At 37.5% G+C, this 15,253-nt stretch overlaps 1 protein-coding gene and 1 non-coding gene across 2 annotated transcripts in view; both read right to left on the bottom strand.

The window, feature by feature from the left end:
* TRHDE (thyrotropin releasing hormone degrading enzyme) overlaps positions 1–15,253 on the bottom strand; it is a 459,653-nt gene that overhangs the window by 63,397 nt on the left and 381,003 nt on the right. The window lies entirely within an intron of this gene.
* On the bottom strand, positions 9,582–9,653 carry TRNAR-GCG (transfer RNA arginine (anticodon GCG)). Its single transcript has one exon. It is a non-coding gene; the product is annotated as a tRNA-Arg (tRNA).

Genomic DNA, 15,253 nt, shown 5'->3' with positions numbered 1-15,253 from the left:
TGCATGCCCTTGGCGACTCAGATGGCAAAGAATCTGCCTCCAATGTGAGAGGCCTGAGTTTGATCCCTGGGTTGGGAAGGTTCCCTGGAGAAGGTAATGGCTACCCACTTCAGTATTCTGGCCTTGAGAATTCCATGGACTATATATCCACGGGATTGCAAATAGTTGAACATGACTGAGCAACTTTCACTTCACCTATATGTTGTGGAATGACAGTCTGTTTCACTGTATTGTCCTTAAAAGCTTCAAGATCAGTACTGTTACGCCCATTTTTTAGATTGTTATTATTCAGTCACTGAGCGATTGAACAACAACATATATGTATACACACACATATACATTGTCTAGCATACATACACATACATGTATACTATATGTGTTTACATACACACATATATGCATATATACATTGTCTAGAATACATGCATATGCATACTGTCAAGTAGTTAAGTCACATGCGAATCTTTTGCAACCTCAAGGTCTGTAGCCCGCCAGGCTCCTGTGTCCATGGGATTTCCAGGCAAGAATACTGGAGTGGGTTGCCATTTCCTTCTCCAGGGGATCTTTCTGACCCAGGGACTGACCGCTCATCTCCTGCATAAGCAGGCAGATTCTTTACCACTCAGCCACCAGGGAAGTGCTATATGTATATATATATTGGCTGCACTTTGCTGCATGTGGGATTTACATTCCCTGACTAGGGATGCAACCCTGTGCCCCCTACAGTGAAAGTGTGGAGTCTTAACCACTAGACCACCAGGGAAGTCCTTTTTTTTAAGATAGCTAAAACTTGTAGAAGAGAAGCACCTTGCCAAGCTCATTTGACAGAGTTGGAATTCAAAGTCAGGACTGACAAGAAGCTCCCATGGTTCCCCTGCATGAGGTTCCCTCCCCAAATACCACTTTGAAATAGGGTTAAAGGCTTTCTTTCTCTCTTCCTTTAACATCTGTTTGCATGTCATAATCACAGCACTTAGATTCCAGATGCCGTGCTGTGCTCAGCCATGTCCGGCTCTTTGAGAGCTGGTGGACTGTAGCCCGCCAGGCTCCTCTGTCTTTGGGATTTCCTAGGCAAGAATACTGGAGTGGGTTGCCATGCCCTCCTTTCACATCCCAGACCAAAGCACAAATAAATACCTAATAAAATCTCAGTGCTTTGAAGGGGAAGTAAGCAATGTTAGGGAAAGGAGATTTATGGGGAAATAATTTAAATAGGGTGTTTAGGGAAAGGTCTCCCTGAGGACATCTGTATGAAGTGAGAGAATGGTTTGCATAAATCTGGGAGGAGGGGATTTCTGACCAAGGAAACAGCAAGTTCAAAGGTCCTGAGACAGGGACAAATTTGGGATCCTTAAGATAACAAAAAGGACTTTGTGGATGAAACAGAATAAGCCTGAAACAAAGAGGAAGGCCTGAGGTTGCAGAGGTTGGTGGCACTAAATCATAACAGTTCTAATAAATTCTAAGGGCTTCAGATCATTTTTCTATGGATGATGAGAAGCCACCACAAGTTTTTGAGCTAGGAAATAGCATGATCTGATTTATGCTCTACAAGGGTGACTCACTGGAATAGAGAGCAAACTTAAATATGCCATGTGGTCTTCCAAGAGAGAAGGAAGTGAAATATGGTTGTCCAGTTGATCTCTCTCTCTTACTATATGAACTGTATTCATGAGAGGTACATAATCTAGTGAGTAAAACTGATGACATGAAAACAGACATAATGTTTTATTTTGTTTTTAAGATAGGTTATGCATGAGATTTGTTTTAGAAACAGTTTCTTATGCAGGTATCAGGAAAAAAAATTCTAGAAGCTTATTCATGCACTTTTTTTTTATTGCTGCTCAATTTGCTAAAAACAGCATCAGATGATAAGGGAAGATCACTGAGAAATCACTTAAACAAGAACACATTTTAAAAACACATATACTGTATATAAGAGAAGTTATATATTCCACTTTGAGCTAATTAGAAGATTTATTCTAGAATTTAAATATAGAAAATAGCCTGAAAGAGTACCAGAAAAAATTACCCACATAGATTATAATTTCCATGGAAAATATCAATACAATTCTTAAAGTTGATATGGAATCCTTTCTAGGCAGTGAAATTTTCCAGTGCTCCACAGAAGTACATGGGATGGTAAAGAATAAAAAATTACAGCATGATTTTGCAGAGTTTGAGTTTACTGACATCAGGATATCAAATCATTAACCTAAAGGTTCATAAATCAGTGGAGCTTCTAACTTCCTACATGGCTGCTTTTTTAGAAAAATGTGTGAATAATAGGAAACTAAGAAAGATAAAAATATCACCCAAACCAAGGTACTTAAAAATAACTGGGTATATCCCCTCTTGCCTAAAATTTATGTCAACATTTTACTTTTTATATAGGTTTTATTATATTATATGTAAGTTTATATATTTAACAAGTTTATTTTCCATGCTCTTGAGAATGCCTCATAATTGCTTTCAGATTACTTCAAGAATATTCTATTGGGAAGATAAGTGAAGCTCACCATTGTTGTGCATTTTGGATATAAACATATTTCACATCTCAAGTAACAGAACTATGGACATCTTCGGGCACAATGCTTTTACATGGCTTGGATGATTTTCCTTGGGTGGAACACCCAAATTAGAATTCTCATGCTACAAGTTATAAAATATTGTGGTTCTTGGTTAACCTGAGTTCATGTTTTCAGGCTTCATCCATCAGCAACTGATCTCAGATAAAGGAAAAAAGACAGTGAGTTACTGTGGCGGCCAATACTGAGTCAGCACTCCCAATGTGCTGGTCCGTATGCCAAGTGCTACACATACATAATGCTGTCCTCATGATGGTCTTCTGAGGTGAGCACCATTAATATCCTACAGATCAAAACAGAGGCTCAAAAAGGTTACCTAAGCTCTCCAGGGTCATATTGCTAATACGGGTACTGCTGTTATTTGAACCCAATCTTCGGCTCCGAGCCTGATATTCTTAACCACTATTCTGAAAGGCCTAGAATGTAACTTTTTATTCCTTTTTCCACCTTCTAGCTAAAAAAGTAAGCATCAGAATATGGGGGAAACCAAGTGGGAGTCATCTCTGGGGCCTTGAGAACAACACGAGAACAGATGTGGAAAGAGAGACTGGTTTGGTACATGACTGTGCCTTTGAAGTGGGGGATTAGTGGACTCACTGTAGATATACCTTTTAGACTTTGGTCATTTGGGCCTCTTCTGCCAAAATCACTTTCTTCATCACTGCCCCTCACTCCCTGGGTCCCTTCATTATCATGTCTAATCTCTACAAGTCAAGGAACACCCACAGTTCAGACTCTGGCCTGAAAAGATTAACTCTAGTTAGCAGCAACATACTTATCATGAAGACCATGCATTGCAATAACACTTTGTGTCCAGAAATATGATTGACAGAAGTAAAAACCACAGAGTACTTGAGTATGGTCTAAAAGAGAAAGAGATAATTGCATAAAATTATGAGGTTTAATTTAAACAAGAGGAAATGTTTAAATTAACAGGAGATATTTTCCATATCAAGGTCTTATGGGAAAAGGACAAGTTAAGGCTGTGGAGAGTGATCTGGGGTTCTAAATTCAGGCTGAGAAGAAAGAAGGACTAGAATACAAGCATACAAAGCATGGGAGAAACCGCTTCCTGGACAGGACTGCAGGGCACTGCTTGGATAGTCCACCTCATTTCAAAATCTCAACAGGAAAGCTCAAAATCAAGGCAACCCCACCACCAGGGTATGCACAGAGGTACTGCCTCACATATGTGGCGCCTATAACTGCTTATGTAATTTTCTAAATATACTGCTGAGGTCTAACTTTTAGACTGATACAAAATTAAGCAAGAAGATATAATCCAAAAAGTGGATGTATTGGGTGTGGGGGCGGGGGGAACCCATTTGAGAGTGTAACCACGCCATGCAAATGAGTCATGACTCAGTAGGGAGGCTTTTTAGAAGAGGAACCAAACAGCGAAATCTCTGTGAAATCTAAATCTAATAAGAGTGAAGCAATAGCATCCCATTTAATCCATGCTCTGAAGCCAGCTTGAAGAAGCTCCTGGCCAAAGTTAGACATTTTGAGTATCAATAAGAATAAAAAACTACAATGGATTTAAACTCATCAAATATACTTAAATCCAGAGGTCAAAACGGTACTTAACTAAAGCAAAACAAAACAAAATAATTGGTCACTATGGAAAGAACTGGCTCATTATACCAGAGAACTGGCTCATTATTTTTGATGCTGAAAAATTCAGGGAAACAATCAGGTATTTCCCCTGTCTTTTCTTCAGAACTGTATCACTGGGTCACCAAATAGCAAAGGAGAGTGGAGAGCAAGTTTCTCTTTGAAAAGCTATTTATTTTATAACTTGAAAAGGAAAGAATGAATCGCCATTTGTAAGTTCTAGTGACTTATTAGAGCTGCAAATGTCATAAAAGGAGAGACTGCTCTTTCTTTTATGTGTTCATATAGAGTCAACTCTGAAGCTAACTTACTAAAAGGCCTTAAATTAAGCCTCTAGATTTGATTACTGATTTATAAGTGATAGAGAACACAGATGATCATATAAAAACGCAGAGTAGAGATGCAATCACCAAAATACGCACTGTGGGAAATCATATAGCACAAACACCCTCATGCTTTATCAAACATTTCTTTAAGGTGAGGAAGAAAATCAATAGTTTAAAAGAGACTAAAAAATATCAACCAACCACAGCACAGTAATGTTATTTGGATCTTAATTCATACAAACTTAAAAACAAAATATGGCATTTATGACACAACTGGAAATTTGAACACTTCCTGAATATTTGAACATTTTCTTTTGGTTTTACCGAGCAGCTTGAAGAAGCTCAATTCCCCTAGCAGCGATTGAAACCAGCTCATGGCAGTGAAAGCCCTAGATCCAAACACCTAGGGACTCCCCCTGAATATTTGGTATTTAGAGGAAATACCAGTTTTAGGTCATTATTTTTAATAATTTCATTTTTTAAGGTATACATAGTGAAAATTATTTTGAGTCTAGGTTTGATGCCTAGACTTCAAAATAGTACGAAAGTTTGTTTAGGAACACAGACGAAGTAAGACTGATGAGTCAATAATTGCTAATACAGAGCAACGTATATAGGGGCTTTGATACAGAGCTCTAGAGGTTTTTATATACATTTGAAATTTTTTGTAATAAATAGTTAAAAGAATAATTGAAGTAAGAACTAAGTTTTATTTATCTGTGTAGCCCCAGTGTACATAATAAAACCTTCACATTGCAAATTGCTTAAAAATATTTGCTGAATAGTGAACTTCAAGGAAGGCAACGTATTCATTCTCAGTTTTGTTCTTAACAAATGGGAGCAACAGTATTTTTTACCTCCCAGGGTCATTGTGAGCGTTAAAAGAGGAGAAATGGAAGAGCAGTTTGTTCGCCATAAAGTGTCACACACAAACGTGGAAAGCCTTCAGGCTGAAGAACTAGAACCAAATCCAACAATCACTTGTTCTGCATTTGTATTCTGACCTTGATTTGTTTCTTACAACGAGCCACTAAACTCATGGATAGATCCCAGCACATTCATTTTCCCCTTAGGGACAAAGTACCAAACGGTAGTGTAATTGCCAAGGGAAAATTATTACTCTGTTCTGAATTATTTCCATCATAAATCCAAAACCAGTCAGACAGGCTCTATCACAAAAACAACAGGGGTGCTGTACAGTGATGAGAACCCCACATACAAACACGCATAAATCCGAGACGATCACAGCCCTCCAAAGGCATTCTGAAACATGTATTTAAATCAGAAGGGGGAAGCCGGGCTGGCAGCATGTTGGTCAACACATTTTAAACAATGAAAATGAGGCGATTCACTCAGCTGTCAGCTAGAGAAATGTCCCGTCACCGTCTTATATAGACTGTACAACATGTGACAAGCATTATGTTTTTCTTTACACGTTTTCTGTTGCATCAAAGAAACCAAGTGTTTTCATTTGGCAATGATAACAGTCATCCACAGTTCTCTTAAATTCAATCATAACTGCTCCTAGCATGTCAAGGAAACAATTTCAAGCAACAATAGTGAATGAGAGAAAAGGGAGTCAGAAGGACACAACTTCTGTTCCTGTCATGCATTTTTTCCTTCCCTAATCTTAGTAAGAGATACTCATTTTTACTTATGGAGAAATGAAATATTTAATCCAATTCTTTATGATTTAAAGTGATATTTTCCTGCCTCTCATAACATTATACCCTATCCCAAATTAGGGTAAGAGCCACTCAATGCTGTTGCAGATGAAATGTGGAAGGCAAAAATACCTTTTATTATCAATGAGATAGAAAAGGGATTACTACTCTATAATTCATTATACAGAAAAAAGGATTAATATCTTGGAAAAAATAGTTAGATAGTTGTGGCCCCTTAAAATCATGACTTAGGGCAGCAGGAACGTTAGCGAGATTTTTGATAATTTGAAGAAAGGACAAAGCTAAATAAACTTGCTGAGCCACAAAGAGTACAGGAGTCAATGAGTATAAAGAGCATTAACAGTATAAAGAAACAAGGCAATCAATTTATTTGAGACTTTGTACCAAAAGGAATTTTAGATTTAGGGAATTTTCAACTCTCAGAATTAAAGCATATTGAAATAATTTGAAAACAGCCAACAGCTATATGGACTATATCACATGGACCACAACCTTGTCTAACTTAGTGAAATGATGAGCCATGATGTGTAGGGCCACCAAAGATGGATGGGTCACAGTAGAGAGTTCTGAGAAAATGTGGTCCACTGGAGAAGGGAATGGCAAACCTTGAGAACCTCATGAACAGTATGAAAAGGCAAAATGATAGGACACTGAAAGATGAACTCCCCAGATCGGTAGGTGCCCAATATGCTACTAGAGATCAGTGGAAGATAACTCCAGAAAGAATAAAGAGAGCCAAAGCAAAAACACCACCCAGTTGTGATTGTAACTGGTGATGGAAGCAAGGTCCGATGCTATATTGCATAGGAACCTGGAATGTTAGGTCCATGAATAAAGGCAAATTGGAGTGGTCAAATAGGAGATGGCAAGAGTGAATGTCATTTTAGGAATCAGTGAACTAAAATGGACTGGAATGGGTGAATTTAACTCAGATGACCATTATATCTACTACTGCAGGCAGGAATCCCTTAGAAGAAATGGAGTAGTCATCATAGTAAACAAAAGAGTCTGAAATGCAGTACTTGGAGGCAATCTCAAAAATGACAGAATGATCTCTGTTCATTTCCAAGGCAAACCATTCAATATCATGGTAATCCAAGCCTATGTCCTGACCAGTAACACTGAAGAAGCTGAAGTTGAATAGTTCTATGAAGATCTACAAGAACTTCTAGAACTAACACTCCCAAAAGATGTCCTTTTCATTATAGGGGACTGGAATGCAAAAGTAGGAAGTCAAGAGATACCTGGAGTAATAGGAAAATTTGGCCTTGGAGTACAGAATGAAGCAGGGCAAAGGCTAACAGAGTTTTGCCAAGAGAATGCACTGGTCATAGCAAACACCCTCTTCCAACAACACAAGAGAAGACTCTATACATGGACATCACCAGATGTTAAACACCAGAAATCAGATTTATTATATTCTTTGCAGCCAAAGATGGAGAAGCTCTATACAGTCAGCAAAAACAAGACTGGGAGCTGACTGTGGCTCAGATCATGAACTCCTTATTGCCAAATTCAGACTTAAATTGAAGAAAGTAGGGAAAACAACTAGACCATTCAGGTATGACCTAAATCAAATCCCTTATGATTATACAGTAGAAGTGAGAAATAGATTTAAGGGACTAGATCAGATAGACAGAGTGCCTGAAGAACTATGGACGGAGGTTCGTGACATTGTATAGGAGACAGAGGGCAAGACTATCCTCAAGAAAAAGAAATGCAAAAAAGCAAAATGGCTGTCTGAGGAGGCCTTACAAATAGCTGTGAAAAGAAGAGAGGTGAAAAGCAAAGGAGAAAAGGTAAGATATACCCATCTGAGTGCAGAGTTCCAAAGAATAGCAAGGAGAGGTAAGAAAGCCTTCCTCAGTGGTCATTGCAAAGAAATAGAGGAAAATAACAGAATGGGAAAGACTAGAGATCTCTTCGAGAAAATTAGAGATACCAAGGGAACATTTCATGCAAAGATGGGCTCAATAAAGGACAGAAATGGTATGGACCTAACAGAAGCAGAAGATATTAAAAAGAGGTGGCAAGCATACACAAAAGGACTATACAAAAAAGATCTTCAGGACCCAGATAAACAGGATGGTGTGGTCACTCACCTAGAGCCAGACATCCTGGAATGTGAAGTCAAGTGGGCCTTAGGAAGCATCACTATGAACAAAGCTAGTGGAGGTGATGGAATTCCAGTTGAGCTATTTCAAACCCTAAAATATGATGCTGTGAAAGTGCTGCACTCAATATGCCAGCAAATCTGGAAAAGTCAGCAGTGGCCACAGGACTGGAAAAGGTCAGTTTTCATTCCAGTCCCAAAGAAAGGCAATGCCAAAGAATGCCCAAACTACTGCACATTTGCACTCATCTCACACAGTAGTAAAGTAATGCTCAAAATTCTCCATGCCAGGCTTCAACAATATGTGAAGCATGAACTTCCAGATGTTCAAACTGGAAAGGCAGAGGAATCAGAGATCAAATTGCCAACATTCGTTGGATCATTGAAAAAGCAACATAATTCCAGAAAAACATCTATTTTTGCTTTATTGATTATGCCTTTGACCATGTGGATCACAATAAACTATGGAAAATTATGAGAGATGGAATGCCAGACCATCTGACTTGCCCCTTGAGAAATGTGTATGCAGGTCAGGAAGCAACAGCTAGAACTGGACATGGAACAACAGACTGGTTCCAAATAGGAAAAGGAGTATGTCAAGGCTGTATATTGTCACCCTGCTTATTTAACTTATATGCAGAGTACATCATGAGAAACACTGGGCTGGATGAAGCACAAGCTGGAATCAAGATAGCCAGGAGAAATATCAATAACCTCAGATATGCAGATGACACCACCCTTATGGCAGAAAGCAAAGAAGAACTAAAGAGCCTCTTGATGAAAGTGAAAGAGGAGAGTGAAAAAGTTGGCTTAAAGCTCAACATTCAGAAAACTAAGATCATGGCATCTGGTCCCATCACTTCATGTGAGATAGATGGGGAAACAGCGGAAACAGTGGCTGACTTTATTTTTCTGGGCTCCAAAATCACTGCAGATGTTGACTGCAGCCATGAAATTAAGATGCTTACTCCTTTGGAGAAAAGTTAAGACCAAACTAGACAGCATATTAAAAAGCAGAGACATTACTTTGCCAACAAATGTCCATCTAGTCAAGGCTATTGTTTTCCAGTGGTCATGTATGGATGTGAGAGTTGGACTATAAAGAAAGTGAAAGTGAAAGAAGTGAAAGTGAAGGGACTCAGTCGTGTCCAACTCTTTGTGACCCCATGGACTGTAGCCTATCAGGATCCTCCGTCCATGGGATTTTCCAGGCAAGAGTGCTGGAGTGGATTGCCATTTCCTTCTCCAAGGGACCTTCCCAACCCAGGAATCGAACCTGGGTCTCCTGCATCGCAGGCAGACGCCTTACCATCTGAGCCACCTGAGTGCCAAAGAATTGATGCTTTTGAACTGTGGTGTTGAAAAAGACTCTTGAGAGTCCCTTGGACTGCAAGGGGATTCAACCAGTCAATCCTAAAGGAAATCAGTCCTGAACATTCATTGGAAGGACTGATGTTGAAGCTGAAACTCCAATACTTTGGCCACCTGATGCAAAGAGCGGACTCATTTGAAAAGACATTGATGCTAGGAAGGATTGAAAGTGGGAGGAGAAGGGGCTGACAGACGATGAGATGGTTGGATGGCATCACTGACTCAATGGACATGAGTTTGAGTAAACTCCAGGAGTTGGTGATGGACAGGGAGGCCTGGCATGCTGCAGTTCATGGGGTTGCAAAGAGTCGGACACAACTGAGCGACTGAACTGAACAGCTATATATTACAACAGAAAAATTTTGTCCTTTGGGACATTAACTTGCAGACAATTTATAAAACCTCCTGAGACAGATGTTAGGGCTTTAAAGGACTTCCCAGATAGCACTAGTGGTAAAAAAAAAAAAAAAAAAAAAACCTGCCTGACAACGCAGGATATATAAGAGATGTGGGTTTGATACCTGGGTCAGGGAAATCCACTGGAGGAAGGCACAGCAACCCACTTCACTATCCTTACCCAATAAATTCCATGGACAGAGGAGCCTAGCAGGCTTCAGACCCTGGGGTTGGACAGAGTCCGACATGTGAAGTCAACTCAGCAGGCACAGAATAGCTACATAGTTCTCTCTTCTCTAAATTTTAGCTAAAAGTTTCAGTTTAGCTAAAGTTTAGCTAAAAGTCACAAAAAATCCTGAACATATGCTATTTACATATAAAGGTTTAATTAATCTAGATCTCCAACTCAGAAATATGTGACCTTAGCCTTTCCTTGATTTTCTTTAATGTTGATAATGTTTAAAAAAAAAAAAAAAAAAAACCTTGGGAAAAGTAATGATAATGATGTTCTAACTCCTTAATGATAATTAGCAATTAGAGGACATTAATGGTATAGATTTACTGTGTTCTAACAATGACACTCATTAATTTTAATAGTCCTATAGTTAAGCCCTTGCTTATCCTCTGAAAATTTACCCTTCATTACCACTTGTAGAAAGTAATTTTTAAAAGTTGAAGCATCAATGAAAACACAAACAATACCAAAAACTGTTAGCTAATTCAGAGTAAACATACATATATATAATTTTAAAATACTATTACATATATCTTTACAAGAATAATACATTTAAAATGTTTTCTATTTTGCTAAAATGATTACATATAGTTCAACATTATCAAAATTCAAAGTGATATACAATTATAAAAATTAGAAATATTTCTCCAGTAAGAGAACCACTTTTATGAGAAGATAATTCTGAAATCTTAATTTAATGAAAGTCATTATTATTTAATGTACAATGATAATACAATAATAATTTTCACAAGAATCATATATCAATAGTAAAAAGTAAAAATGTAGGCAAAAATATGACAAAGTGACAAAACCTCTTAAGGAAGTTATTGAGTTTTAGAAAAATGAAAGAAAGCTGGGACACTCCATAAACTATAATACACTTTAAAAATGAGCACTTCCTGTAGTGGAGCTTGGCACAACATTGTAAATCAGCTATACATCAATTAAAAAGTTAAACAATTAAAAAAGAAACTTACACTTGCTACTACTTTCTTTCAGATGGAACTTCATCCCCACTAAACTATATTAAGATAATTTTCCCTATGGATTTATTCATTGTTAAAACTTTATCCATTGAATCCCTGATAAGGAAAAACAAAAAATTCATGAGACTCATATTTTCTACTAACTCGTATGTCCCTTCTGGATTTTTAATTGTTGAATTATGTTAAAGTTTCCTTGGTTTAAAAATTTGCCTTCTATTTTCTAACCTTCATTTCCTTGTTTCATTTGTTGCACATTCATGGGGATTCAAGACGTACCACCATTCTTTTGCAGTCAACGGATGACTTGATTGCATAAAAGGCTTTGTATTCTATCCAGTGAAATATTCTTTGCTTATAGAAATCTGAGCCAGTCTGAATTTTCCACTTTCTAGGTAACCTGTAAAAATTTTAAAGCCCAACATTTTCACCCAAATATGTCTTAATATTTGGGTTATTTTCCTAAAGCACAGGGTACCCTTTCAATCTGCATGTTCACATCTTTACTATAAGAAATTTTACCCTTTCTATACATTCAATTTTTTCATTTGATTTCTTTTTCTTCATAAACACTAAGTGCACACATACACACATATACCAATACACAAACACACTGAATGTCTGTTGCTTACAATTTTCTTTGTTTTTTCCATTTCATTTATTTCAGTTACCTCAAGCTTTTTCTCAACATCATTCCTGAATATGTTTGTCCCTGTGTCTGTAATTTTACTGTAATATGGTTCTCTTTCTTATAATACCAGATCAATTTCATTCCTTTTATCTCTGCTGCTTTACCTCTTCTATTCTTTCTGTGAGTTTTCTTTAAAGTCTTGCCTCAAGAAAACCACATGTCTGTTTTCATTCTTGGAAATCACATGATGAGAATATTTGAATTTTTTGCTTGATGTAGTTCTTCTGTTTTTATTCTTAACTATCTTTCCTATGGTACTTTTATATAGTTCTATGGCTTTCAGAGCCAGACATCCTGGAATGCTAAGTCAAGTGGGCCTTAGGAAGCATCACTACAAACAAAGCTAGTGGAGGTGACAGAATTCCAGTTGAGCAACTTCAAATCCTGAAAGATGATGCTGTGAAAGTGCTGCAGTCAATATGTCAGCAAATTTGGAAAAGTCGGCATTGGCCACAGGACTGGAAAAGGTCAGCTTTCACTTCAATCTCAACAAAAGGCAATGCCAGTTCACAATTGTGTTCATCTCACATGGGAGCAAAGTAATGCTCAAAATTCTCCAAGCTAGGCTTCAACAGTACATGAACCGTGAACTTCCAGATGTTCAAACTGGATTGAGAAAAGGTAGAGGAACCAGAAATCAAATTGCCAACATTTGCTGGATCATTGAAAAAGCAAGAGAGTTCAGAAAAATATCTACTTTTGCTTTATTGACTACCCCAAAGCCTTTGACAGTGTAAATCACACCAAACTGTGGAAAAAATCTTAAAAAGATGGGAATACCAGACACCTGACCTGCCTCCTGGGAAATCTCTATGCAGGTCAAAAAGAAACAGAACTGGATATGGAACAACAGTCTGGTTTCAAATCAGGAAAGGAGTATGTCAAGGTTGTATATTGTTACAGTGCTTATTTAACTTATATGCAGATACATCATGCAAAATGCCAGGCTGGATGAATCACAAACTGGAATCAAGATTTCCGGGAGAAATATCAATAACCTCAGATATGCAGATGACATCACCCTTGTGGCAGAAAGTAAAGAAGAACTAAAGAAAACTCTTGATGAAAGTGAAAGAGGAGAGTGAAAAAGTTTGCTTAAAACTCAACATTCAGAAAACTAAGATCATGGCATCTGGTCCCCTCACTTCATGGCAAATAGATGGAGAAACAATGGAAATAGTGACAGACTTTATTTTGGGGAGCTCCAAAATCACTGCAGATGGTGTCTGCAGCCATGAAATTAAGACGCTTGTTACTTGGAAGAAAAGTTATGACCAACCTAGACAGCCTATTAAAAAGCAGAGACATTACTTTACCAACAAAGGTCCATCTAGTCAAAGCTATGGTTTTTCCAGTAGTCACGTATGGATGTGAGATATGGACTATAAAGCTGAGCACTGAAGAATTGATGTTTTTTAATGAAAATGAAAACACAACAACCCAAAACCTGTGGGACACTATAAAAGCAGTGCTAAGAGGAAAGTTCATAGCAATACAGGCATACCTCAAGAAACAAGAAAAAAGTCAAATAAATAACCTAACTCTACAACTAAAGCAACTAGAAAAGGAAGAATTGGAGAACCCCAGAGTTAGTAGAAGGAAAGAAATCTTAAAAATTAAGGCAGAAATAAATGCAAAAGAAACAAAAGAGACCATAGCAAAAATCAACAAAGCCAAAAGCTGGTTCTTTGGAAAGGATAAATAAAATTGACAAACCATTAGCCAGACTTATCAAGAAGCAAAGAGAGAAAAATCAAATCAATAAAACTAGAAATGAAAATGGAGCGATCAAAACACACAACACAGAAATACAAAGGATCATAAGAGACTACTATCAGGAATTATATGCCAATAAAATGGACAACGTGGAAGAAATGGACAAATTCTTAGAAAAGTACAATTTTCCAAAACTGAACCAGGAAGAAATTGAAAATCTTAACAGACCCATCACAAGCACGGAAATTGAAACTGTAATCAGAAATCTTCCAGCAAACAAAAGCCCAGGTCCAGACGGCTTCACAGCTGAATTCTACCAAAAATTTCGAGAAGAGCTAACACCTATCCTCCTCAAACTCTTCCAGAAAATTGCAGAGGAAGGGAAACTTCCAAACTCATTCTATGAGGCCACCATCACCCTAATACCAAAACCTGACAAAGATGCCACAAAAAAAGAAAACTACAGGCCAATATCTCTGATGAACATAGATGCAAAAATCCTCAACAAAATTCTAGCAATCAGAATCCAACAACACATTTAAAAGATCATACACCATGACCAAGTGGGCTTTATCCCAGGGATGCAAGGATTCTTCAATATCCACAAATCAATCAATGTAATTCACCACGTTAACAAATTGAAAAATAAAACCATATGATTATCTCAATAGATGCAGAGAAGGCCTTTGACAAAATTCAACATCCATTTATGATAAAAACTCTCCAGAAAGCAGGAATAGAAGGAACATACCTCAACATAATAAAAGCTATATATCACAAACCCACAGCAAACATTATCCTCAATGGTGAAAAATTGAAAGCATTTCCCCTAAAGTCAGGAACAAGACAAGGGTGCCCACTTTCACCGCTACTATTCAACATAGTTCTGGAAGTTCTGGCCACAGCAATCAGAGCAGAAAGAGAAATAAAAGGAATCAAATTGGAAAAGAAGTAAAACTCTCACTGTTTGCAGATGACATGATCCTCTGCATAGAAAACCCTAAAGACTCCAACAGAAAATTACTAGAGCTCATCAATGAATATAGTAAAGTTGCAGGATATAAAATCAACACCCAGAAATCCCTTGCATTCCTATACACTAATAATGAGAAAGTAGAAAAAGAAATTAAGGAAACAATTCCATTCACCATTGCAATGAAAAGAATAAAATACTTAGGAATATATCTACCTAAAGAAACTAAAGACCTATATATAGAAAACTATAAAACACTGATGCAAGAAATCAAAGAGGACACTAATAGATGGAGAAATATACCATGTTCATGGATCGGAAGAATCAATATAGTGAAAATGAGTATACTACCCAAAGCAATTTACAAATTCAATGCAATCCCTATCAAGCTACCAGCCACATTTTTCACAGAACTAGAACAAATCATTTCAAAATTTGTATGGAAATACAAAAAACCCTGAATAGCCAAAGCAATCTTGAGAAATAAGAATGGAACTGGAGGAATCAACTTGCCTGACTTCAGGCTCTACTACAAAGCCACAGTCATCAAGACAGTATGGTA

The sequence above is a fragment of the Ovis aries genome, chromosome 3 (genome assembly GCF_016772045.2).
Source record: "Ovis aries strain OAR_USU_Benz2616 breed Rambouillet chromosome 3, ARS-UI_Ramb_v3.0, whole genome shotgun sequence".
Classification (NCBI taxonomy): Eukaryota; Metazoa; Chordata; class Mammalia; order Artiodactyla; family Bovidae; genus Ovis; species Ovis aries.
The sequence above is the reverse complement of the archived record's forward strand: the minus strand, read 5'-3'. Positions and strand labels throughout refer to the sequence as shown.